The 26,206-nt window shown below is 43.0% G+C and overlaps 1 protein-coding gene across 1 annotated transcript in view; it reads right to left on the bottom strand.

The window, feature by feature from the left end:
* LOC115463051 (arylsulfatase B-like) overlaps positions 1 to 26,206 on the bottom strand; it is a 240,963-nt gene that overhangs the window by 211,548 nt on the left and 3,209 nt on the right. The gene's annotated exons all lie outside the window — the stretch shown is intronic.

Raw genomic sequence — 26,206 nt, 5'->3', positions numbered from 1 at the left:
TGATCACCATGGTGTCCAGCATCTCTCTCCTTCCCTATTTCCCTCCCCCCAACCTCTTTCTCCTTCTTTGCCTCCTGCATTGTCCAGCATCTCTCCCCTTCCCTATCTACCCTCTCCAATTTATGTATATAATTGGCAATACAAAATGGAGAAAAAGAAAAGAAAATGGTTGCTGAAAAGCAAGTTACAATTATAACTGACCTTGTACAGAAAGTACAGGGCATGCAGAATGAACGTGTGAGCATGACTCATAAGAAAAAGATTAACAGAGAACAAAGATTGGCAAGAGAATTAAGTCTGTGGTTGATACTTTAAAGTAAGGGAGAGATAAGGGGAAGGAAGACAAGCACCAGATGGCCCTGACCAGATTAATGATTTACATGAGAAACAGAGCATTGTGTGCAAAAGAGAACAGGCAGTGCTAAAAAAGGGTGTATATAAACTAGAATGAAAATGTATAAGCAAGCAACTTTATCTCTGTACTGGATGAGATTGTTCTCTGTATAACTTGCTTCCTATGTAGATATTCTCTACATAGCTCTGTCATGGCATTGGCAGTTGAATAAAAAGAAAAAATTCTACAATTTATGTTTCTCTGTATATAACTTTATTGGGATTTGTTGAAAGAATTCAACAATTGGTGCCCCGTGTGAGGAGTCAGCGGCAGGACTGCTGACAAGTTATCTGTTTTTGGTTGATTGATCAACGGTGCATCGGTCTTACGATACTGATCAGCTCGTGAGAGGTGCTCTGCAATCTTCTGATTAGTAGACGGGGACTGCTTGGTTTTTGTGAGTATTAGTTTTTTCTTTTGACGTCATTCTCTCTTCTGTATTATATTTCATTACGCTGCTTGCAATCCTTCTTTTTTATATTTTATTTTTTCTTGCACTTTTTGTTCTTTGCTATTATTTGCAATACTATTGTACTATATGTAAAATGGCTAATATTAATATTGATATTGAGGTTTCTGTCTCTTCTACAGCAGACGGTGCAAGCTTTGTATATGCAGCACCAAGGATTTCGTTGCTGGGGATAATGTTGTTTATCTTTCTTGAATCTGGTTGTTAAAAAGGGTATGACAATTCATGCTTTTCTTTAAGTCTTATGGGTATAGTATTACGGAGGTTAAATATAAAGCCTCCCTTCAGGAATGCAGCCTTGATTTTCCTCCAGCTGTTTTTGTCACGCTATGTTAACTTTCAACTTTGTGATTTACTGAAAGGTGCATGACGGCATTTTCTGAGGTTTAAAATAAATAAATAAATAAATAGGAATTATTTAGCTGAGTTTTGGATTGTGTAGTTATTACAAATTTTATATACCTTGTATACCAGGATTTTGTGCTATCCCAGTGCCCTTCTGGGTTGCCTCACTTTGTTTCTCTTTTATTACATTAGATTTAATATTTGTATTCTTATAGCTCCATGCTGCACTTGGGTTCAAAGCACGGTGCATCTGTTGTAATTTACTGTGAGATTTATGGTATCGTGTTCATTTACTGACCATAGTCCCTAAAGAATGTAAAGAAAACCACAGAAGGTATCCCACACCCCAAAAGTTAAAACATTGGATTTTAAAACTCAGATTTGTAGCTTATGTCAAAGTTACCGAGACAGCTTGTTGCAGCTTGTTTCCTCCCCGCTTCTGCACAGATACATTAAACAAACCCTGCATTCGGAGAAAAAAAAAAAAAAAAAAAGGGTCCAGTTTGTGCTTTTCTTCAGGGACATATCAGCTGCCTGTAGCCATGATTCATTTGCCTTTTATGCAAACCTTATGAGTCTCGTAGGCAGTGCAAATCACAGCTGCTTAATTGTATTGTACTAAATTTGTTTTCCTCCACTGCAGGGGAGGGATGCAAATTCCTAAGTTATTCATGAGATTTGCAGACTATTTCTTGCCTATTCTCTGTACCTACCTCAGTAGGATTTGTACAATAAATGTCTAGTGAAATATCCCACATGTATGTTCTGTACCCCAGGTAATTAAGATTTCAGAGAGATAAGTTTTAGGTTTCATGTGGATTTTCGTTGTTTCAGTGTTCAGTTGTTTGCTTATGATGTCACTCTTCTTTCTTTTATTGATGACTTGCTCCCTCTGCTGATCTTTGTGTGTATTACATGCACAAGTTGCTTTGGGAAAGAAAGAAAGAAGAAAAAAGAGACAGTCCCTGCCCAAAGGAGCTTGCGGTCTAAACCAGGGCAGACAGACAAGACTCACAATTACAGACTTTTGTTTTAATAATGTGATTTATGCAAGGAACCGTTTGTCTACTAAACTACTTAATGTGTTTAACTCATCATGCTTGTGATAAATATATATCTGTGTTACTTTACCTTGGGCAATTGTGACTCCAGAGATATTGCCCCCTCCAGGGTAAAGGAATTTAGCTGAATGTTCAGATTAAGAAGTTGTTAATGTACCTTGAATGAGAATGCTTTGTGCTGCTATAGAACATTTCTAGGCACCTGCCTACTTTGCTGACATCATCCTTGTTCTAACTTTTCTCCATAAATCATATGTCTCATGATTTTAGCTGGACGCTTAAACCTGGTTGTCCAGAGAGGTGAGGTGTACCATGATAAAGATCTAAATGTAAGTTTTAAATCATAGGGAATCACATTATGAAGAAGATGGAAGCAAGTTCCCATTCATTGAAAGGTTACTGAGATGTTTGAAGCTTGTAAAAGATATACTGCCAATGTGCAAGTTGTGTGAATAGTGTGAATAACCACATGGCAGGAGTACATGATTATGTGCTACGAAAAGTACACTTGTAAGTTAGATAGAAGGGTTGTGGAAGTGGATATATGTGGAAGTGTTTCAACAGGACTATACTGTTTGGGGATAGGCCAGAATAGCAATTCATTTTATTCTGTATTACCTATCAAAAGAAGCATGAAATTTGAGTATAGAATTAAGCTAATGGCATTTTGTTAAGGGTTTGACCAGATATTGAGTGAATTATTATCATTTATGCCCTGAAGCCTACATAGAGGCCCTGTTCTGATTTATCGTTTGGAGTCCTCTTTCTTGTTTTTCAGGTTCATCAAATTGTCCTCTCACCTTAGTTGGCAGGCAGGACGTGACATCATTTGACTGTGATCACTGATGGCACCAGTCTGTGTTAAGGCCTGCTGTCTACCATTCCTGAAACAGACCTGGTCACAGACCTGGTCACCACATTCTCCTCTGTTCTCAGGGTTGTTGCCTATTACTGCAATTAACCTTTATAAGGTTGCACCAATGCTGGAAGGAGATTCTGATTGAACTCATTTTTTAGATAAACTGCTAAACTCTAGGCCAGGAAAAACCTACTGAATCTGAAGAAATAAAATGGAAAAATTTCTACTTCTGAATTGATAAATAATTTTTATAATTGGCATGTGACATTACATTTACCAGCCTCTGACATGAGTAAAGCTATGGAGGTCTCATTTTGGCATCCTAATATGCTTTCTTATGCCACGAGAATTGTACTAAACTGTTTAGTTTGTTCCAAAAATATAGTACATCGAGGACCAAGTATTTCTCCTGGATCCATTCCAATTCCAACGGGACCTGGAGTAGAATGGCATTTGGATTTTACGGATATGGTAATACCGGTAAAAGGTAAAAGGTATCTTTTAGTGTGGGTTGACGCATTTACAAAATGGGTGGAAGCGTTTCCGTGTTCAAAGGAAACTGCTCAGGTAATAATAGACACTTTTTTGAAGTACATACTACCTGCACATGGGTGCCCACAGAAATTGGTGACAGATAATGGAAGTCATTTTGTTAATTCCTTGGTTAAGGATATGACTGATTTATGTGGAATACTGCATAGACGGGTAGCAGTCTATCGCCCTACTTCTAATGGCCTAGTGGAACGCTATAATGGCCTATTGAAAACTAGACTTAGAATTTTATTGGCTTCCTTGAATCAGGATGAAAGAAAGAAATATACTTGGCTAGATTTATTGCCATTGACTGTATTACAATTAAGATGTCATCCAAGTACAAAATTACAGATCTCGCCTTTTCAATTACATACAGGACGAGACCCTAGAGGGGTACCTGTAAAAGAAATTGATACCGGCTTTGACGGTATAACTAATTATTGGAAACAAATAAATCCAATAATAAATTTGACCAGAGATATGGCAATTTGTAAATCAAAGGAAGTTCCTAATATGACTTTTTCTTTATCTTTTTCAGTGGGTCAAAAGGTCCTTCGAAAGAACTTCACACATAAGACCTGGAAGGACCCAATTTACGTGGGACCATTTGAAATAAAAGAGCTAACTCGCACAGCAGCAAAATTGTCAGACCATACCACCTGGATACATCTATCTGATTTACGTAAGATCCAGGACCACCTGAGCAAATAGAAACCACCATTATACCCCTAGAAGGCATTCCTTAGCAACATCATCAGTGCAAAAGAATTATGAAGGTTTTTGTAATCTGTTTGTTGGTAGGACTTACTTATGGACTCAATACATATGTTGAGAGAATTCAACATGCCTCAATGACTCTTAATCTGACTAACTGTATTATTTGCACTCCACTTGTCACTTCTGTAACTACCATTCCAGCACATATTCACCCTTATTCTATGATTAAGTTGCAAGGTCTTCATAACTGTTTCAGTAATGGTACCTGCTACTTGGGTTTGGATCATGAGCATAGGCAATATTGGACCAATGTTACTGCTCAACGCCTGCCTTCTTTGTTTGCTTATACTATTCCTGCACTAAACTATTGGTGTCTGATAAACTCTAGTTCACTTCAGGGTAAGATACCTAATGTTTTATGTAATTATACTTATGACATACAATCCCGAAATTGGACTGTGTTACAGGGATCCTATGTTATAAATCAGACTGCAACATCTATAGCCTGTGCTAACAAAAGAACTTATAATCGGACACTGACAACCTCTTATGTGACCTCTACTAACCTTACTCTCACAAATTTGACTTTCTTCTTTTCATTATGTCAATTTAATGCCTCTTCTATACAAGCCATTACTGCTGTGCCTACTGCTTGTTCTTCAGTTAAGGGAACCAAATAATCCTATTTTTCCTTTTTCTCAAACCTATGCTTTATATCATAACCTAACTTCTCTACAGTCTTTACGGTTAGGAGATTATTTGTTATGTGATAATATCTTGTACACTTATCTTCCCTCATGTTATAAGTTCTGCACTCTTGTTCAACTAAATTTATTTGATTTGATCATTCCATTAAATGGCACATCACATAGTTCTAATAGTCAGAAACGACGTAAAAGAGATGTTTCCAGTACCTCCTTTAGTGCTTTAACAGGAGATGATCAAGCTTTACAATTAGCATTAGATTATATTAACAGTACCTATCCTATGACTAAGAAACGTTTAGATGCCTTGTCAGCCACTGGATGGATTCCATTTGCAGGATCTGATATTGCAGCTGAAATGGGTATGTCAATCAGACGCTTACAATCACTATTACATGTAGTAACACATGAATTAGACATAGCTATAGCCGCACTTCAAGAGGAAATTGATGATACAGCGAGATATGCAATGCACACACGCATGGCGGTTGATTTTATGTTGGCCCAATCTGGAGGAGTATGCGGCATAGTGAATGATACATCGTGTTGTTCAGTTATTAGAAATCAATCAATAATTGTAAGACTTAGCAAAATTATCAAGTAAAGATTATGAAGGTGTATTGGATACCTCATGGTGGGAATCAGTAAAAGGATGGTTTGGAGGACTGGGCCCATGGTTAAAAGGTCTTGTAACATTTGCAATTGTTTTTATAATAGTTTTATTACTACTGGCTTGTCTAATTCCTTGCTGTATGAAAATGTGTGGAAATATATTGACAAAAGTAACAACCACAACCATGATCTCACAAAAACAAAATGTGAATATAACCCAAGTCAATCAGGAATTGATTGAGAAAAAAGAAATACACAATTTGTATGCTAAAGTATCTGCAATGAAAAAACAGCACTTGACAGAAACTGTTTCCTAGTGACGACGGCCTTGTGAAAAAGAATAATGTGACATTCTATATCTTAAGCAAGCTCAAACATGCTAGTGAAACTATTAGTGCATAATATTGTGAACACTGTCAACAGTGTTCAAGAGGGGTATGTATATAATTGGCAATACAAAATGGAGAAAAAGAAAAGAAAATGGTTGCTGAAAAGCAAGTTACAATTATAACTGACCTTGTACAGAAAGTACAGGGCATGCAGAATGAACGTGTGAGCATGACTCATAAGAAAAAGATTAACAGAGAACAAAGATTGGCAAGAGAATTAAGTCTGTGGTTGATACTTTAAAGTAAGGGAGAGATAAGGGGAAGGAAGACAAGCACCAGATGGCCCTGACCAGATTAATGATTTACATGAGAAACAGAGCATTGTGTGCAAAAGAGAACAGGCAGTGCTAAAAAAGGGTGTATATAAACTAGAATGAAAATGTATAAGCAAGCAACTTTATCTCTGTACTGGATGAGATTGTTCTCTGTATAACTTGCTTCCTATGTAGATATTCTCTACATAGCTCTGTCATGGCATTGGCAGTTGAATAAAAAGAAAAAATTCTACAATTTATGTTTCTCTGTATATAACTTTATTGGGATTTGTTGAAAGAATTCAACATTTATCAAGCATCTTCCTTATCTCCCCTCCCAGAAGTGTCCTCCCCCAAGGTGTTCAGCTTCTCATGCTCCTCCTCATCCCCCGCCACCATAATAGGTGTTCTGCAGTTTCCCTCCATTCTCTACTTTCTTAAAGGAGGTGCCAGCTCAACAGTCCGTATTTCTACAAAAGGCTAATCACAGCGGTGTAGGGCCTTGAGCATGTGCAGATGATTAAGGCCTGCCAGGTTCCACCGCCTCAGATCTTCCTGTTTCAGAGGGGGCAGAAGCTGGCAGGCCTTGAACGTACACAGATACTCAAAGCCTCATGCTGACCGTGATGAATCTTTTGCTTACACTGCGACTGTCATGTGAATGCCTAGTCCATCAAGCAGTGGCGTAGCTATGTGGGGCCTGAGGGGGCCTGGGCCCCCGTAGATTTGGCCCTGGCCCCCCTGCCGACGATCCCCTTGAACCCCCTCCTCTCGCCACCAACCCTCCCCCACCGCCGCCTGCCTCGCCGCCGCATCAGGTACCTTGTTTGCTGGCGGGGGTCCCCGAACCCCACCAGTCGAAGAGAGTTTTCTTCAGCGCTGGAGTAGCGCGCCTTCATTCAACGAAGCTCCTCACATCTCTCACACACAAGCAGCCGGAGTAGCGTAGCGCGCCTTCGTTCAACGAAGTTCCTGGTGTTATCAGCTGTTTCTGATGCCTTAGTCCTGCAACGTGCATATAGCCCCGTGCAGGACGTAAGGCGTAAGAAACAGCTGATCACCAGGAACTTCGTTGAAGGCGCGCTATGCTACTCCGGCTGCTTGTGTGTGAGAGATGCGAGGAACTTCGTTGAACGAAGGCTCGCTACTCCGGCGCTGAAGAAGACTCTGGCGCTGGCAGCAAACAAGGTACATGATGCGGTGGCGGGGCGGGCGGCGGGAATTTAAATCTGAGGCATTTCAGGACTGAGCTCTGACTGGATCTGTGCTTATGAGGATCAGCGACATAGGAATATCCTGCTGAAATGTATCCGTTCTTCCCTCTAGCAAAGCCTAACATTTTTCTAGAGAAGATATCAGTTTTAAAAGCGCTTGCTAATGGATAAGGACTCGCTACCCCCCATAACACGGGCCTATTACATCTGGAAACCGAAGGGGGGCGATGGAAACCCCCCAGTAGTGGGGGATGGAATGAATCTGACTTCATTCCTCGAGAGTTCACTGGAAATTATTACTCAGAGGTCAACTATGCTGGTCACTTTTGTCCTGGAGCCTGATCGCAATGCTGTTCTAAGACTTTCTCTAAGACATTTAGAAAACCTGTTTTTGGGCTCAAAGGTCCGTATTTTTCCAGATCTCTCAAAGCCTACACAATCTAGGCGCAGGGCTTTTTTGGAGCAGCGTCCTAGAGCGTTGGCACTGGGAATAAATTTTGTATTACGATTTCCTTGTACATGTAATCTACTGCTTGAGGGTAAACATTTTCAGTTTGTAGACCCAAAACAGTTAAAAGAATTTCTTGATGCTAGAGTAGATATGAGTGTTGTATGCCCTCCATAATTAGCAGGCTAGGCTCGGTAACCCGAGGTAGCAACCGTTAAACTACTTTCTTTAAATACTTTTATGTTATTTATGTTTCTGTATTCTTGGAATCTAATTTTCTTTAAATTGTGGACGAATAGGCCTTAAAGATTTTTTTTTTCCTTATTTTTATGGATTTCCTGATTGTAATGCCGATTGCATACTCACAGTTTGTAGTGAAATGTTGAAATATATTAATCAATTAAAAAAAAAAACACTTGCTGTCCTGTGGTTGACTGTGCCTATAACATTTGTAACGAGCCAATAACCAAATGTGGCAGCGGCAGCGGGGGGAGGGGGGCAGCTAAACAGTGCCTCCCCACCTAGGGCTCTGGCCCCCCTCCCGGCGAGGTCTGGCTACGCCCCTGCCACCAAGTGATCAGGTTGGCCTTTTTAGGGAAACTGTCTGTGCACATTTACACCTAATTTGTGAAAGTGGTGTTTTTTCCCCTAGTAAAAGTAAATAGGTACGTTTGAAAATTGCAAAGTATGCATAGATGTATAAGCCCCACCCCCTCACCGCCTCTCGCTGTGGGTAAAATGCTGTATGTAGTAGCACTACAGAGATAATTCTATAAAGTAGGTGCCCACATTAACATGCCAGTTACACGTATAAATACTAGTACATACAAGTGTACATGTCGGATATGTACCTATGCACGCACTTTGGGGGATATAATCCACTAAAGAGGATAAAAATAAAATTGGTTTGGTAATGTAAGCAGTAAACACACTGACGAAGGATAGCTGAAGCTAATCAGGAAGGTTGGGGGGGGGGGGGGGGAAATCAGAGAATTTACTCACCATGATAAAAGAAGCACAAAACTGAGCATGCGCAACGTGAGGGGAAAAGCAGCCACAGGGCAGGCAATGCAGTGCTGTTACTGCTGGTCACAGAGCCCTGATAAGGGCCAGGGCCGCCAAGAGACTGAGCCAGGCCCGAGAGAGGGCTGCCCCCCCAGGATTACTGCTACTACCCCCCCCCCCCCCCCACAACTCCAAATACCTTGGCTGGTGGGGATCTCCAAGCCCCACCAGCAGAAGAAACTGTCCTCCAGCGCTGTTCTTCACTCTGCCACATTGCTTGCCCTGCCCCTGCTTTCCCCCTCACGTTGCGCATGCTCGGTTTCATCAAAACCAAGCATGTGAAATGTGAGGGGAAAATCAGCCGCAGGACAGGCAATGTGGCAGAGTGAAGAGATGGTCACATATAGGCACACTGTTATAGAATCACCCCCACTTACATAAGCTTTAGTCACCCTGAGAGAGAGTAGTTTTCTCAAAGCTAATTTCTGCAAGTAAAACCCTATTTTACCTATATAAATATTTTAGAAAATTAGTCTTCTATGGGAAAACCTTTCAGCTCTTTAGACAAGTGATTGCACCTTTTCCCAAACCCCTGTAAAAAGATGACTTCAAGTCCTGATACATTATAATAATAATAATAATAATAACAACAACAACAACAAAATTTATTACCCGCAATAGCCTTCCAGTTAAGAGCAGTTTACAAAATAAGTAAACAGGGCCCAAGTCTTTAGCTTGGTTTTAAAGCTTTTGAAAAAAGCATCAGTATGGATATCTAGAGGGAGAGAGCTCCAAAAAGACAGGGCTGCAAAGAAAATACCTAGTGTGCCTGAATGTAACTCACCTTGAGCTACTATTTGAAAAAGGTGTATGCAAAATCCAAATAAATAAATACATAAATAAATAAATAAAAAAGCATGGTGTCTGGTGAATTCTAACTGAGCAAGTTTGGGAGCAAGAAGAACCAAACAGCAATCATTAGAGCGAAGAAGAAATGTTATTTTTTACAATGTATGTCTATGATTCTACTTTATATTGTAAGTAAAGCGAAAGTTCCATACTACTACTACTACTTAACATTTCTAAAGCGCTACTACCTGTAGAAGGTATTCTCCGAGGACAGCAGGCTGATTGTTCTCACTGATGGATGGTGTTGACGGCAGCCCCAGGACCGAAATTCTCCCTAGCAACAAAGAGTTTGCTAGCCTCACGCTCCCATGCGAATCGCACATGCGCAACCGTCTTTCCGCCCGAACGCGAGCGTGCTCCTCAGTCCAGTAAAAAGCAAAGAAAGGGAAGATACAACTCCTAAGGGGAGGTGGGCGGAATTGTGAGAACAATCAGCCTGCTGTCCTTGGAGAATACCTTCTACAGGTATGTAGCTTTCGCTTTCTCCGAGGATAAGCAGGCTGCTTGTTCTCACTGATGGGGTATCCCTAGCCCCCAGGCTCACTCAAAACAACAAACATTGGTCAATTGGGCCTCGCAACGGCGAGCACGTAACTGAGATTGACCTAACTTATCCAACTAACTGAGAGTGCAGCCTGGAACAGAACAAAAATGGGCCTAGGGGGGAGGAGTTGGATTCTAAACCCCAAACAGATTCTGCAGCACCGACTGCCCAAACCAACTGTCACATCGGGTATCCTGCTGTAGGCAGTAATGAGATGTGAATGTTTGGACAGATGACCACGTCGCAGCCTTGCAAATCTCCTCAATAGTGGCTGACTTCAAGTGGGCCACTGACGCAGCCATGGCTCGAACATTATGAGCCGTGACATGACCCTCAAGAGTCAGCCCAGCCTGGGCATAAGTGAAGGAAATGCAATCTGCTAACCAATTGGATATGATGTGTTTCCCTACAGCCACTCCCCTCTTGTTGGGATCAAAAGAAACAAACATTTGGGCAGACTGTCTGTGGGGCTGTGTCCGCTCCAAATAGAAGGCCAATGCTCTCTTGCAGTCCAATGTATGCAGTTGACGTTCAGCAGGGCGGGTATGAGGACAGGAAAAGAATGTTGGCAAGACAATTGACTGGTTCAGATGGAACTCCGACACCACCTTCGGCAAGAACTTAGGGTGAGTGTGGAGGACTATTCTGTTATGATGAAACTTGGTATAAGGAGCATGAGCTACCAAGGCTTGAAGCTCACTGACTGCGAGCTGAAGTAACTGCCACCAAGAAAATGACCTTCCAGGTCAAGTACTTCAGATGGCAGGAATCTAGTGGCTCAAAAGGAGGTTTCATCAGCTGGGTGAGAACGACATTGAGATCCCATGACACTGTAGGAGGTTTGATGGGGGGGCTTTGACATGAACTAAAGGCTGTCTTGAGATCGGCTTACCTTCCACACGGTAATGGTATGCACTAATTGCACTAAGATGAACCCTTACAGAGTTGGTCTTGAGACCAGACTCAGACAGATGTAGAAGGTACTCAAGCAGGGTCTGTGTAGGACAAGAACAAGGATCTAGGGCCTTGCTGTCACACCAAACGGTAAACCTCCTCCATAAAAAGAAGTAACTCTTTTTAGTAGAATCTTTTCTGGAAGCAAGTAAGATTCGGGAGACACCCTCTGAAAGACCCAAGGAGGCAAAGTCTACGCTCTCAACATCCAGGTCGTGAGAGCCATGGACCAGAGGTTGGGATGCAGAAGCGCCCCCTCGTTCTGAGTGATGAGAGTTGGAAAACACTCCAATCTCCACGGTTCTTCGGAGGACAGCTCCAGAAGAAGAGGGAACCAAATCTGACGGGGCCAAAAAGGCGCAATCAAAATCATGGTTCCGGAATCTTGCTTGAGTTTCAGTAAAGTCTTCCCCACCAAAGGTATGGGAGGATATGCATATAGGAGGCACTCCCCCCAATGAAGGAGGAAGGCATCCGACGCTAGTCTGCCGTGGGCCTGAAGCCTGGAACAGAATTGAGGGACATTGTGATTGATCTGAGTGGCAAAAAGATCTACCAAGGGGGTGCCCCACGCTTGGAAGATCTTGCATACTACTCCCGAGTTGAGAGACCACTCGTGAGGTTGCATTATCCTGCTCAACCTGTCGGCCAGACTGTTGTATGCCTGCCAGATATCTGGCCTGAAGAAACATGCCATTCCGGCGAGCCCAAAGCCACATTCTGACGGCTTCCTGACACAGAGGGCGAGATCCTGTGCCCCCCTGCTTGTTGATGTAATACATAGCAACCTGGTTGTCTGTCTGAATTTGGATAATTTGATAGGACAGCCGATTCCGGAAAGCCTTTAGAGCGTTCCAGACTGCTCGTAACTCCAGAAGATTGATCTGAAATTGTCTTTCCTGGAGGGACCAATATCCTTGGGTGTGAAGTCCATCGACATGAGCTCCCCACCCTAGGAGAGACGCATCCATAGTCAGCACTTTTTGCGGCTGAGGAATTTGAAAAGGATGTCCCAGGGTCAAATTGGATCGAATTGTCCACCAATGTAGGGATTCGAGAAAACTCGTGGACAGGTGGATGACTTCCTCTAGATTCCCGGCAGCTTGGTACCACTGGGAAGCTAGGGTCCATTGAGCTGATCTCATGTGAAGACGGGCCATGGGAGTCACATGAACTGTGGAGGCCATGTGGCCGAGTAATCTCAACATCTGCCGAGCTGTGATCTGCTGAGACACCCGCACCTGAGAGACAAGAGCCAGGAGATTGTCGGCTCTCGTCTCAGGAAGGTAGGCACAAGGTGTCTGAGAGTCCAGCAGAGCTCCTATGAATTCTAGTTTCTGTACTGGAAGAAGGTGGGACTTTGGATAATTTATCACAAACCCTAGTAGCTGCAGGAGTTGAATAGTCATCCGCATTGACTGTAGGGCTCCTGCTTCTGAGGTGTTCTTCACCAGCCAATCGTCGAGATAGGGGAACACGTGCACTCCCAGTCTGCGGAGAGCCACCGCTACAACAGCCAGGCATTTTGTGAATACTCTGGGCGCAGAGGCGAGACCAAAGGGTAGCACACAGTACTGAAAGTGCCGTGTTCCCAGACAGAATCGAAGATACTGTCTGTGAACTGGCAGTATCAGAATGTGAGTATAAGCATCCTTTAAGTCCAGAGAGCATAGCCAATCATTTTCCTGAATCATGGGAAGAAGGGTGCCCAGGGAAAGCATCCTGAACTTTTCTCGGACCAGGTATTTGTTCAGGGCCCTTAGGTCTAGGATGGGACGCATCCCCCCTGTTTTCTTTTCCACAAGGAAGTACCTAGAATAGAATCCCAGCCCTTCTTGCCAAGGTGGCATGGGCTCGACCGCATTGGCGCTGAGAAGGGCGGAGAGTTCCTCAGCAAGTACCTGCTTGTGTTGGAAGCTGAAGGACTGAGCTCCCGGTGGGCAATTTGGAGGTTTTGAGATCAAATTGAGGGCGTATCCTAGCCGGACTATTTGGAGAACCCACTGGTCGGAGGTTATGAGAGGCCACCTTTGGTGAAAAAATTTTAACCTCCCTCTGACCGGCAGACCGTCCGGCACGGACACTTTGATGTCAGCTATGCTCAACTGGAGCCAGTCAAAAGCCTGTCCCTTGCTTTTGCTGGGGAGCTGCAGAGGCCTGTTGAGGCGCATGCTGTTGACGAGAACGAGCGCGCTGGGGTTTAGCCTGAGCCGGCTGTCGGGAAGGTGGATTGTACCTGCGCTTATTAAAAGCGTAGGGAGCATTCCTCTTTCCCCAAAAAAAACGTCTACCAGTTGAGGTAGATGCTGAAGGTGCCCGGTGGGAGAGCTTGTCGAAAGCGGTATCCCGCTGGTGGAGCTGTTCTACCACCTGTTCGACCTTCTCGCCCAAAATATTATCTCCCCCGGCAAGGCGCATCCGCCACTTGCTTCTGGACTCTACTGTCTAGGTCAGTGGCACGCAGCCATGAGAGCCTGCACATCACTATACCCTGAGCAGCGGCCCTGGATGCAACATCAAACGTATCGTAAGCACCCCTGGAGAGGAATTTACAACACGCCACCTCCTGAAATGGCTTGGCTTGCTCAGAAGGGAGCATGTCCACCAAGTCTGCCAACTGCCGCACATTATTCCGCATGTGAATGCTCGTGTAGAGCTGGTAAGACTGAATTTTGGACACGAGCATAGCAGAATGGTAGGCCTTCCGCCCAAAAGAATCCATAGTTCTAGACTCATGCCCAGGGGGTGCCGAGGCGTAATCCCTAGAACTCTTGGCCAAATCCACCACCCCAGAGTCATGAGGCAATTGGGTCTTCATTAACTCTGGGTCCCCGTGGATTCGGTACTGGGACTCAATTTTCTTGGGAATGTGGGGAGTAGTTAATGGCTTCACCCAGTTCGTCAACAATGTCTGCCTAAAGACATTATGAAGAGGAACTGTGGTGGATTCCTTAGGTGGAGATGGATAGTCCAGGACCTCGAACATCTCAGCCCTGGGCTCATCCACCGTCTCCACAGGGAAGGGAATGGCCGTAGACATTTCCCGGACAAATGAAGAGAAGGAAAGACTCTCCAGGGGAGAAAGCTTTCTCTCAGGTGAGGGAGTAGGATCGGAAAGCAGACCACAGGACTCCTCATCCGAGAAATACCTGGTGTCCTTCTCCGCTTCCCACGAGTCCTCTCCATCGGTATCAGATATGAGTTGGTGAACCTCGGTCCGAAGCCGGGCCCGTCATGACGCCGAGGAACGATGTCCTTCGTGGAGGTGTCGAGAGGAATACCCCCGAACCGCAGGCGACGAAGCTTCCTCCAGCGATGTCGGCGGGGAGTCAACCTGGGTGGTGGTCGATACCGGCACTGCAAGCGGTACCGGGGTCGGAGACCTCACAACGGGCGACAAGCCAACCGCTGCCTTCCTCAACTGTACCGACCACGCAAGCACCTGCGGTACTGGAACAGACGGTACCGACGGCGCAAGCACTGAAGGTACCGGAAATGGTCGCAACAGCTCTCCCAGACTCTCTGGCAGTACGGCCCGGAGGCTCTCGTTCAGAGTAGCTGTAGAGAAAGGCAAAGGATCTGGTACAGGTGACGACCACAGAACCTGTCTGGGGCTCGGAGTCGGTACCGGGCTGTCCTGGGCTGAGCGCACCGACACCTCCTGAATGGAGGGCGAGTGATCCTCCCGGTGTTGGTGCTTTTTGGGTGCCGAAGTCCTTGGCGTCCCGGAGCTCTCGGTACCATGGCGGGAAGGTGACCGATGGCGATGCTTCTTAGCCTTCGCTCGAAGCATGCCAACGGTACCCTCCGGTACCGAAAAGAAAGACGTGGAATCCACATGCCTCCTCAGGGCCAGGTCCGAAGAAGGTCGATCCCAGGAGGCCTGTAGAACAGGAGTCCTCGAGACAGGTGGAGACCCGCTCGATGGCTCACTGCCACCAGCATGGGACCTGTGGACAGCCCTTACCTGCACTCCGGACGTCAATGCAGTCTCCGGTACTGACATCAATACCGGCGATGACCTCGATACCGCCGACTCCGTCGATACCGAAGGACTGGACCTGGCTCCGAACAAAATGTTCCACAGAGCCAATCTCGCCACTTGAGTCCTCTTTTTCAATTGGAGGCACAAAGTACAGGCGTTGGGACGATGACCAGCTCCCAAACACTGAAGACACGAGATGTGTCTATCAGTGAGCGAGATTGTCCGGTTGCATGACATGCACTTTTTAAAGCCGCTGGTAGGCTTCGTGGACATGGGCGGAAAAATCACGCCGGTGAGGTCGAAAACTATGTTGTCAGAAAAAAAGGACACCAAGAAGGAGGAAAATGGGGGACCCGCACGGGCAGCCCAAAAAGGCTGCTGAAGAAAAAGAAAGAAAACTTACGGGAACTTCTTGGAAAATAAAGGAAAACTAAACTTTTTTTTTTTAAAGAAGAAGTTCGCGAAAAGCAAAAAACTCACGGGAGTCTGAAGAACCGCAGCGAGGGGTCTCTGGGGCAGAGAACAGCAGCGAAGCAGCGTCCCGAGCCGCGGAAAAAACAAGACTGAGGAGCACGCTCGCGTTCGGGCGGGAAGATGGTCGCGCATGCGCGATTTGCACGGGAGCTCGAGGCTAGCAAACTCTTTGTTGCTAGGGAGAATTCCGGTCCTGGGGCTGCCGTCGACGTCACCCATCAGTGAGAACAAGCAGCCTGCTTGTCCTCGGAGAATAGTTATTGTACATGTTTGTTGTTCGTTAATATCTACCACTGAAAAGATAGGCGGATTATAAATTAATGAAATGAAAATGAATTATCTGCAAATGCTTGCAACATTGTTGCCCTAGATCAGAAACCATCATAAAAACAGCACCCCACATTCTGACTTCTTTACCTTTGCATGTGTGAAGAAACAGTGTGTTTTAAGCCTGTAAAATGTATTAGATATTTTCCTGTCTTAAATATCAAGGAGAAGGTGATCCACCTAGGTGGATGAACACTAACTCCCATGCAAATATAACAGTGTAAAGAGAGTGGGAAGTGGACCAATGACTCCAGGGAAACGGGATATAGGATTTCGAAGTACCACTTTATTCAATGACTCGACACAGAAACTGTGTTTCAGCCACAGGCCTGCCTCGGGAGTCTAAAAACTATAAATACAACAAATATTCAAAGAATAATCAAAAAATAAATTTAACATAAAAAAATATATACATAAATATGTCAAAGGACATATATATTATAGTGATAAAATAACCCAAAAAAATATATAGAAGTTAAAATTCACTAAGTGTATACGTGTAAATAATAAAACAATATATAATACATATATATATTTTTTTCTTCTCTCTGTATTTGAGGACTCTATATTAATGATTAACTTGACTCAAATAAATTGTACATTAAGTATTCGGAATATACAAAAAGGGACATACTTCTATAAATAGAACCTATATAAAGTCTTAAGACAAAGATATAAAGGATCCTAAGACATATATATAAAAGAAGAATGTGTACAATTCTGGGGAAAAATATATATATACCATGCACAAAAAAGGTCCTACTTATATATAAAAATGTATATATCCAACATACACATAAAGGGATAGTGAAAATTAAAACTTAAAAATTTAAAAATTTAAAATCATATATTGAAAATATGGAAATGATTGTGCAATAAAAAACTGTACATTTATAAATAAATCCAGAGATACTACATAGAGTATGAGGAATTATTTAAAAGTTAAAATGAGACAAACTATATTCATAATACACGTATAGTAAATGAAAAATATATAATATATCATATATAAATAATACAATATGTACATTTGTGAATAAAAATGAAATGCCTTGGGTACATGTGCTGTAGATTTAAGGCTCCTGAAAATGGTAAGTATGAAAACCAACATGTATATAATCACAATGGAATAAAAGGAGTAATCATTTGAACTAAGATCGTTTTTTGTATACATATATATCTTACAAACATAGGATGCACGTTCATAAACTGACAAAATAAGGAGTAAACAATGTATATTATGTATAAATAATATATAAATTTTTAAAAATGAATGAAATCAGAAAAATAAAAATATAAATATAAATGGACTGCATCATAAAAACATGTGAGATTTTTAACAAACCTTGGATGATCCTTGTGGTTCAAAAAATGAACCTTGAAGTAGAGTGGTTTGAAAAAAAGGTCATCATGAGTACCAGTTGAAACAATAAAATAAAAATATAATATTGTCTAAACTAAAAATGTAGTGAAAAAAGGCAAAAAAAGAAAAAAGAAAAGAAGGAAAAAGGGGGGAGGGATGTAATGCACTGCATATAAATTAAAGGGAATTGAGCAGTGCACAGCGCTTGTATGTACTGAAAAAAGATAGATATATATATAAATACAAGATTTATTTGCGAAGTGGAGCTATACAGACCATATAATAGAAACATGTAGGATTTAAACTGTGCACAGTGCTTGTATGTATAGCGAAAAATATATATAAAAATACAAGAAATATTTGCAAAATGGAACTATACAAAACGTATTCTAGAAACATGTAAAATTTTTAACAGACCTTTGATGATCCTTATGGTTCAAAAGAAAAGTAGATCTTGAGGTCGAATGGTCTACAACAGAAAAAAACGTGTCATCATGAGTGCCTGTAAATGTGGTGTAAAGGGGATATGATATCGTCTCAACTATGTGTATTAGGTAATGGTAAAAGGAAAGAAAAGTGGTGGAATGTGATGCCCTCTACAGTATGTCCACGGGACTCTACCTGTAAATTGAAAAAGTCGGGTTTTGGCCCTGAAAAACAGAAAAGCAGTGCATAGCGCTTGTGGATATGGCGAAAACTAACCGACATGTAGAGAAATATATATATAAAGAGTAAACAAAACGCGCACGTAGGGTTAAATCAAACTAACTAAATATTAAACAGAGTACATTTATGAACGCACGTTTATGATGGTGGTACAATAAAAAGACGGCGTGCAAAAGGAATGCGCTTGCTCATATAATGATAAAGGTCTCCCATGTTCTAGTAAAGTAGGCAAAAATATATATAAAAAAAAATAAAAATCATACCTTAATAAAGACCTTTGTGATTCTCTACTGGCGTAGCGTCTCGATATAATCTGTATAAACAGTATAAGACAAAACAGCATATAGTTCATGAGAGATGTTTAAATATCGTGTTTTGGCGCCAAAAAGAAACGGAAGGCTGAGTAAACAAGACGTACTGATTGGAGGAATCTTAATCACACAGTGATCAGTGCTGTTGATCGGCATATATTGTACCCAATCAGAGAATGTTACAGCTATAAGTACCTCGGATTGACATGGCCAATCACAAAGCAAGTACTGAAGACAGACGTAAAGTGTAACAAATAGAAGCCACTATAAATGTTAGTAGCTAATATTCAAGACTAACGTGTATTGTATCAAATGGAAAAAGTGTAATATCAAAGTAAAACGAAATGAACATAGTGGAACAATGGGAGATGAAGCTAGAATAAAAATGAAAGCGAAACTTGCTGAATGTAATGAATGAACCACATGTTAATAAAACTTGTACCATAATATAATGCTACAAGCAGGATAACAGATGGTGAGAAAGGTTTCTTTAAAAGACAGAAACTGAATGTGAAATGAGTATGAATTAGAATTTTGATGAAATGGATTACGAAAATTAGACAGGTTATGAAGAATATTTTTAAACGGAAGGGAACTGTGGACTAGGCTATGAACGAAAAATAGAGGTATGGTAAAAATATCTGATGAACGCTGTACATTTAAAATGGACTACAAAAAGATACTAAGCAATGGATTTTGTCTTAAATATGTCTGAAGTGTATTTCTCCTATTTGGCCAGCAGATGGTGCATGTCTATGCTTAAAGCTGTTACAGAGGACTGACTTCTCTTTAGTTGGTACACAAATAATAGGAGAGAGAGAGAGATCTCTTTGCTGAAGTTCTGTGAACAGATATACGCCCTGATCTCCCAGGTACTTTCTAGAAGTATGCAAATGTTTAGTTAGTTTGCAGAAAGCTACAGCCCAAATACCAGATCTATTTTTGTCAAAAGAAATATATCAATTCAGTACAGTTTTTAAGGGTTCTTTTACTAAGATGAGCTAATAGATTTAGCGGATGCTAATGAATTAATGTACATTAAGTGTCATGCAGCCCATGGGTATGCAATGGGCTGCACAGCATATAGCACACTAAGGGGCACTTTTACTAAAGGACAGTAGGGCTACCGAATGTGTTGCACGCGGCAAAATGGCAACACCGCAGGGCGTGTTGAGGTGTCCCAAGGTACTGTGATCAGCACATGCTGATCCCAGTGCTAGAAAATAGAAATTATTTTCTAGAGTGGGGTGTGAGTATGCTCTGTGGTAATCGAGCAGCGCACGGACATCGCTGCCCGCTGCCCACAGGATTAGTGTGTGAGCTCTTACTGCCAACTAAATAGGTGGCGTTAAGGGCTCAGACGGGAATGTCTGTACACCAATGGTGAAATTAGTACACAGACATTACTGACCCAATTACAATTCCAGTATTTTTCCGCCAACTAGAAAGTGATTGGAGCACGTGGCAAACCCACACGCTAATTGCGGCACTGGTCACTTTCTAGCACAGCTTGGTAAAAGGACCCCTAAATCCGTTAGCGCACCTTAGTGAAAGGACCCTTTAATGTCTAAATTGTAACTGGAATAAACTTATACAATATCTTATCAACCTAATTCTAGCACTTACCTAAGTATAATTTATTTGTAAATCCACTGAAGATAAACTTTTGTAAAGTTAACATTTAAATGAGTAATATATTGGCATAACTATTATAAAATGAATCCAGGAGCAAAGTCTTGATTTTCGTCATGAGTGCCAATGTTATTATTCTCATCACAAGATCATTTGAGCAGTCGAGTCCATGAAACAGGAAGAACAAGTAAGCCCTCAGTTCTGCAATTTACACCCTCAAATTTCACTCAGACACATGCACGGCAGAAAGTCTCGGCAGCCATTAAGAAGAAGCGGTGGCACCGGGTAGAGTAGCAGCGGCAGGTAGGAAAGAGTGGGGTTATTTCTTGCCCCTGAAGAGGCCACTAGACCACCAGGGCTCTTCAAGGTAGGGGGTGCTGGAACAAAGATAGGGGCAGTAGCTGTGGGGACCTGGGGGAGCTCCAATGACCCTTTCTGCCCAGGGGCCCAGATCACTGTCAGTCTGCCCAAGTTAAGTGGTTTTCCTTTGGATTATATCAGTGTGTTGGAGATATTACACAATTAGTAACAGAACAATTTTACAGTCTGCTTAAACATATTACACCGACTTTATATTTTCTGTAAACGTATTTCATATTGCACTAGTTAGTCGGTAACCTTTAGAGTAGTGCATGGTTTCTCATAGGTTGTTACTCGTCGAATAAGTAGGTTTTCAGTTTTTTTCTAAAAGGTGAGAGAGGAGAGTTCTAGCCGGATTGAGGTAGGTAGAGAGTTCCATAGAGGGATGATCTTGAACAAAAATAAGGCATTAAAGTGTTTGAAGAAGCGAACATTTTTCATGCATGGAATACTGAGTTTCAGGAGGTGTTGTAGTTGAGTGGATTGACCGATATAAAGCCTTTAAAGATGGTGGTCTAACTGAGCATGCATGGGGAGTCGACATTAGCGGCCAAAGCGTGCCTCCTGAATTAAGTGCTGCTCGTTCAGCACAGGCACAACTCAGGCAGGAGACATCTTCGGTTCCAGCGAAGGTAATATTTTATTGCGGCGGTGGCTGCAGCTGCAGAGGGGGGGAGAGAATACCAGGCCTCCTTAGTCCACCTTTGGAAACCCACAAAAATGAACTTCTGCCTACACCACTACTTTCAACATTATTTTACCACAGGAAATTTTTCTGTGGGATTCACTAACTTACCATAAATTTGCACTTACTTTGCTACGGCTAAGAGTATCAATTGTTCCCGTTGGATCTGCTATTATTAAACAAGTTGAGAAAGCATGCAAAGCATTGTTCGTGGAATTCATTACAACCCTTCTGTGTGTGTGTGTTGAGATAGTTGAGGGGGGGTTGTTTTTGAGGGTGGGACAGTTGAAGGAGGATGGTTTCTGGGGGTGGGGCAGTCGCAAGAGGGCAGTTGTGGAGGCTGGGGCCATTTGCAAGATAGTGGGGAAGTGGAGGGGGTAGTTTATGGCAGTTTTCAGAGTGGTAGGCAAGTTGCAGGGACATGATTTCGGGGGGAGAGTTTTGGGAAGTGGAGGAGTTTCGGGAAATAGGAAAATAAACAACAGGGTGCAACAGTTTGAAAGAGGAATTCTGTTCACCAGATGTAAGTTCCCATGCTATAGAAGCTGGAATTCCTTCTCCTGCATTGAGCTATTTTTTGGGGAGGGGAAGACTCTCTCATGTGATATGGCCCATTTCAAATTTCATGTGTCTTTTAGCCAGTTTTTCCCACATGCCAGGTTTCATTCTATTCCATTAAATTTATTGAAGCATTATTTTGTCTCCAGACAAATCAATATTTCTCATACCCCAGTGGTTCCCAAACCTGGTGCTGGAGGCACCCCAGCAGGTCAGGTTTTCAGAATATGCACAATGAATATTCATGAGATAAATTTGCATGCACTGCCTCCACTGCATGCAAATCTCTCTCATGACTGGCTGGGGAGCCTCCAGGACCAGGTTTGAGAACCACTGTCATAACCTTTTATATCATTCTTTCCAACTTTGTTTAGGTTGGAAAGAATAAAAATGCATCCCTTGCACCATCTCCATCTCTACCTCCTGATCCCCTTTCTAAGCCTCCTGTGCAGAACCTACTCATCCTCTGATCCCTTTTCAATTTCTCCCAGAACTCCTCATACCCCATACCCACTGGCACTACCAGGGATCTCCCTGATGGAAAGTGGAGGGGGGGGGGGGGGAATGCAGGAGAGCAGGAGTGATTCTAGAATGCATCCTCATTCAAAGTGACAGCCTCAGCACTCTAACAGTAGGGGCCGATGTTCAAAACTCTCGCAAGCATAAAAGTGCTCTTATGACGGGTTTGCACGCATGTTATTGTGCACCATATCTTCAGAGGGTTCGGGCGAGGCTATTAATGTATGTGGTAAAGATGGCTGCAAATTGTATTGAAATATATTTAAATGGATGTTAATGAAGTCAGTAAGTATTCCTTTGCAATGCACAGATGGGAGAACTGCAATGCACAGAAAGAAGTGATGACCCCAGATGCATAGCTAGGTTTTGATGTCTGGGGGAACAGACTTTTGTAAAATAGGCGCCAGACGTGGGCATAGTTTGACTGTTTCATTTTGGGGTTGCAAAGGGTGTGGCTTGACACATTTACATATCATTTGCATATGTACATCTCATACATATTCGTTAATGCTCTTTTTTTTAACCCACACACGCACCAAACTAAAATGCTGAATATGAAGGCAGCATATCAAAAACAATAGGGCCAGACACTTTATGAAATAACACAAAACCCTACAAGAAGACACTCAAAATCTATACAGTAAACTTAACACACAAGAGCCATAACCCACCTATGAAAAGACACTGGACCCTAGAGCACCAATATACCTGCTACTGGAAAATGGAACAAGCTGGACTGTTACACATTCCTACACAAAACAATACATGCTAGCAGCATCTGTCACCTCAGTCACATATGCAAAACACGGACAGACCCTCATGTGATACAAAATAGGGAACCACAAAAAACATGCCCACAAAAATGAAATATAGATCGCTTCAAGAAAGCCAGACTCTGTAAGCAGTGCAAATACTGGTAAAAGAGAAACAGAAATGTATTTTCTCCTGTACTCTGCAAAATGCAATATGAAAAAAAATTTACATTTCACAAAGCAGGCACACCTTAGTCCTTAAAAAGCATTAAAAAAAAGAATGTTTTGTTTTCTACCTTTGTTGTCTGAGCATTCTATTTTTCTAGTTGGGCTGGTCCCAGTCTCTTTTCCACTTTTCACGTGTCAGTCTTCTCCTAAATTCTTTTCCAGGTTGGCTTTTCCATTTCTTGGCTCTTCTCTTGTCTTCTTCCTGTCCTTCTCTGCATCTGTCTGGCACTGATCTTTCATTTTATGTTTTTTTTCCACCACTTTTCTCTCACTCTTCAGTCCTTAGTATCTACCTATTGCCTTTGACCATCTCCCTCTCAATCCCTTTCCAGCAGTCCCGTTCTCCCCTCTATCTCTCCCTTACCCAGTCTCCTAAGTTCCTCTCCCATCTTTCACCCACTTCAGTAGTCCCCAATTCCCATCCTCTGAACTCACTATTTTTGCCATCATCTACTCTCGACTGCATCTCATCACCCTATCGGTCCCAGCTCCATCCATGTCTCCTTCCCTCCCTTGCCTCCAAGGTCACTCTTCTGTCTGTTACCCTATACCCCATGCCCAATAGCTTCTCTTTCACCATCTTTTTAACCCCTTTCTACCTTAACTCAACTCCCTTCAGAAACTCATCCCCTTCTCCTATACCCCTCACCAGTACCCCAATCCCTTTTCAATGCCTCTTATCCTCTTTCCAGTCTTTCAAGTCATTCACATATCCCTATTTTCACATCCTGCTTCTTCCCCTCTCCCACCCCCCAGTCCCATCCATCTCCTGCTCCTTCCCTCTGCCTCACCTCTCCCAGTCCCATCCATCTCCTGTTTCTTCCCTCTGCTCACCACCCCTCCCAGTCCCATCCATCTCCTGCTCCTTCCATCTGCCCCAACCTCTCCCAGTCCCATCCATCTTCTGCTCCTTCCCTCTGCCCGGATCCAGCATCTCCTCATTCCTCCCCTTGTCCCCACTCCAAAGGTCTGGTATCTCCTCCTTGTTTCCCTTGCCTTCTTCCAATGCAATCAAGTTTGACATCAAGAAGGCTGAAGAAAACAGGAGATGGGATGATGACATCAAAAAGTTGAAGCCAATTAAGTTAGTCTATGTTTCCCCCTTCCCCATGCAGCCATCATCTAGTTAGTACATTAAAAACAAAGCAAGCAAACCTATGAGCTGCTACATCCTTGTTGTCGTTCTTTATTGTTGGTAGCATTTTTATTTAATCTCACTTATTTTCAAACATGCTGGCTTGTGCAGCATATGGATGTACACAGAGGAAATCCTGGTTTCATCGATTAGAGTTCTAATTCCACATTTTAAATCAGTGTCATTTGGAGGGGCTGGCTATAGGGACGCCCCCTGTATTCATGCAGAGATGTTAGTAAAGGGCCAGCAAGTGACCAAAACAGACATCAGATGCAGATGTGATTCCATGTGCCCCAATGGAAAGAGAGTTTAATTCTATCTCCATTTAATTTTAATATATTCCATCTTTATAACACTAGGCTTCCCAAAGGCAGATTACAGAAACAGATGAACAGTTAAGATCAAGATCAAGAAACAGGATATTCTCACTGAAATTTCTACATCTGTATTGTATAGAACAGTGCAGATAAATGAGTACAAAATACAGAGATAACTGCTTGTTTCTACCAGCTTCCCATATCTCGATTTAAAAATCATGAAATAAAAATTGAACATCACTTGATGTTCAATTTTTATTTCATGGTATTTAAATCGAGATATGGGAAGCTTTCAAATAAAGTCAAAAGCTGTCAAATAAGTAAAAAGAAAATCTTTTGTCCTCCACCTTTGAAGGCACTGCCTAATGCTTTTCGAACTGGCATAGCTTTAAACTTTTTACAGTAAGACCACACATTTATTTTTCATCATCTTTTGCTACTGCTTTAGCACACTCACAGCACATGGTCCCTGGACCCTTCTTACCTTACCCCCTACAGCCAAGCCAGCCCTTAAAGAAGAAAGAAGAAGAGGTCAGAGCCCACATCCATCAGCTTCACACAGCCAAGGCCAAGCGCCACCGAGGAGGACCGTGCGCTGAAGAGGACCCTGGCCTAGGCCCCGCGTGCCCCCACATTGCTGCCTGCCTGCACTGCTTGAAGCCAGGAGGAGCAGGAGGAGAAGAATGTTGTTGAGCCAGCTCGCAACGGCCGCTGCAGCATCGGCTGAGCAGCTCTCTGGACGACTTTCTCCTTCTCCTGGCTTCAAGCACTTCTGCAGGCAGCACAGTGTGGGGACGGGAGACGGGGAGTGTGTGGACACTGGACGGCTCACACAAGCTGGCAATGATGACCGGACGACGATCTTGTTCCTGTGTGCAAGCAGGAAGCTGGTGGCACATACGCATAGGAGGGAAGGTGAGACGCTGCCTTGCATGCGCGCCCTCAAATTCACCACCAAACCATCTCCTCCTCTTCACCCTTTAACCCACTCCCTCAACCAATCAACCCAGGCCTCCTTCTCCTCTTTTCCTGATAGCACCGAAGAGGAAACCGGCCATCTTCTTTCCTCCTCGAAATGCACCACTTGTTCCTCTGACCCCATCCCCACCAACTTACTCAACACCATCTCTCCTACTGTCACCCCCCCCTCCCATCTGTCATATCCACAACCTCTCTCTCTCCACTGCAACTGTCCCTGACACCTTCAAGCATGCTGTAGTCACACCACTCCTCAAAAAACCATCACTAGACCCTACCAACTACCCTCCAACTACCGCCCAATTTCCCTCCTACCCTTCCTCTCCAAGATACTTGAACGCGCCGTTCATAGCCGTTGCCTTGATTTTCTCTCCTCTCATGCCATTCTCGATCCGCTTCAATCCGGCTTTCTTCCCCTACATTCGACAGAAACGGCACTTGCTAAAGTCTGCAATGACATGTTCCTTGCCAAATCCAAAGGCCACTACTCCATCCTCATCCTCC

Source organism: Microcaecilia unicolor, chromosome 2 (genome assembly GCF_901765095.1).
Source record: "Microcaecilia unicolor chromosome 2, aMicUni1.1, whole genome shotgun sequence".
Lineage (NCBI taxonomy): Eukaryota > Metazoa > Chordata > Amphibia > Gymnophiona > Siphonopidae > Microcaecilia > Microcaecilia unicolor.
Note: the sequence above shows the minus strand (reverse complement) of the source record. Positions and strands in the feature narration are given on the sequence as shown.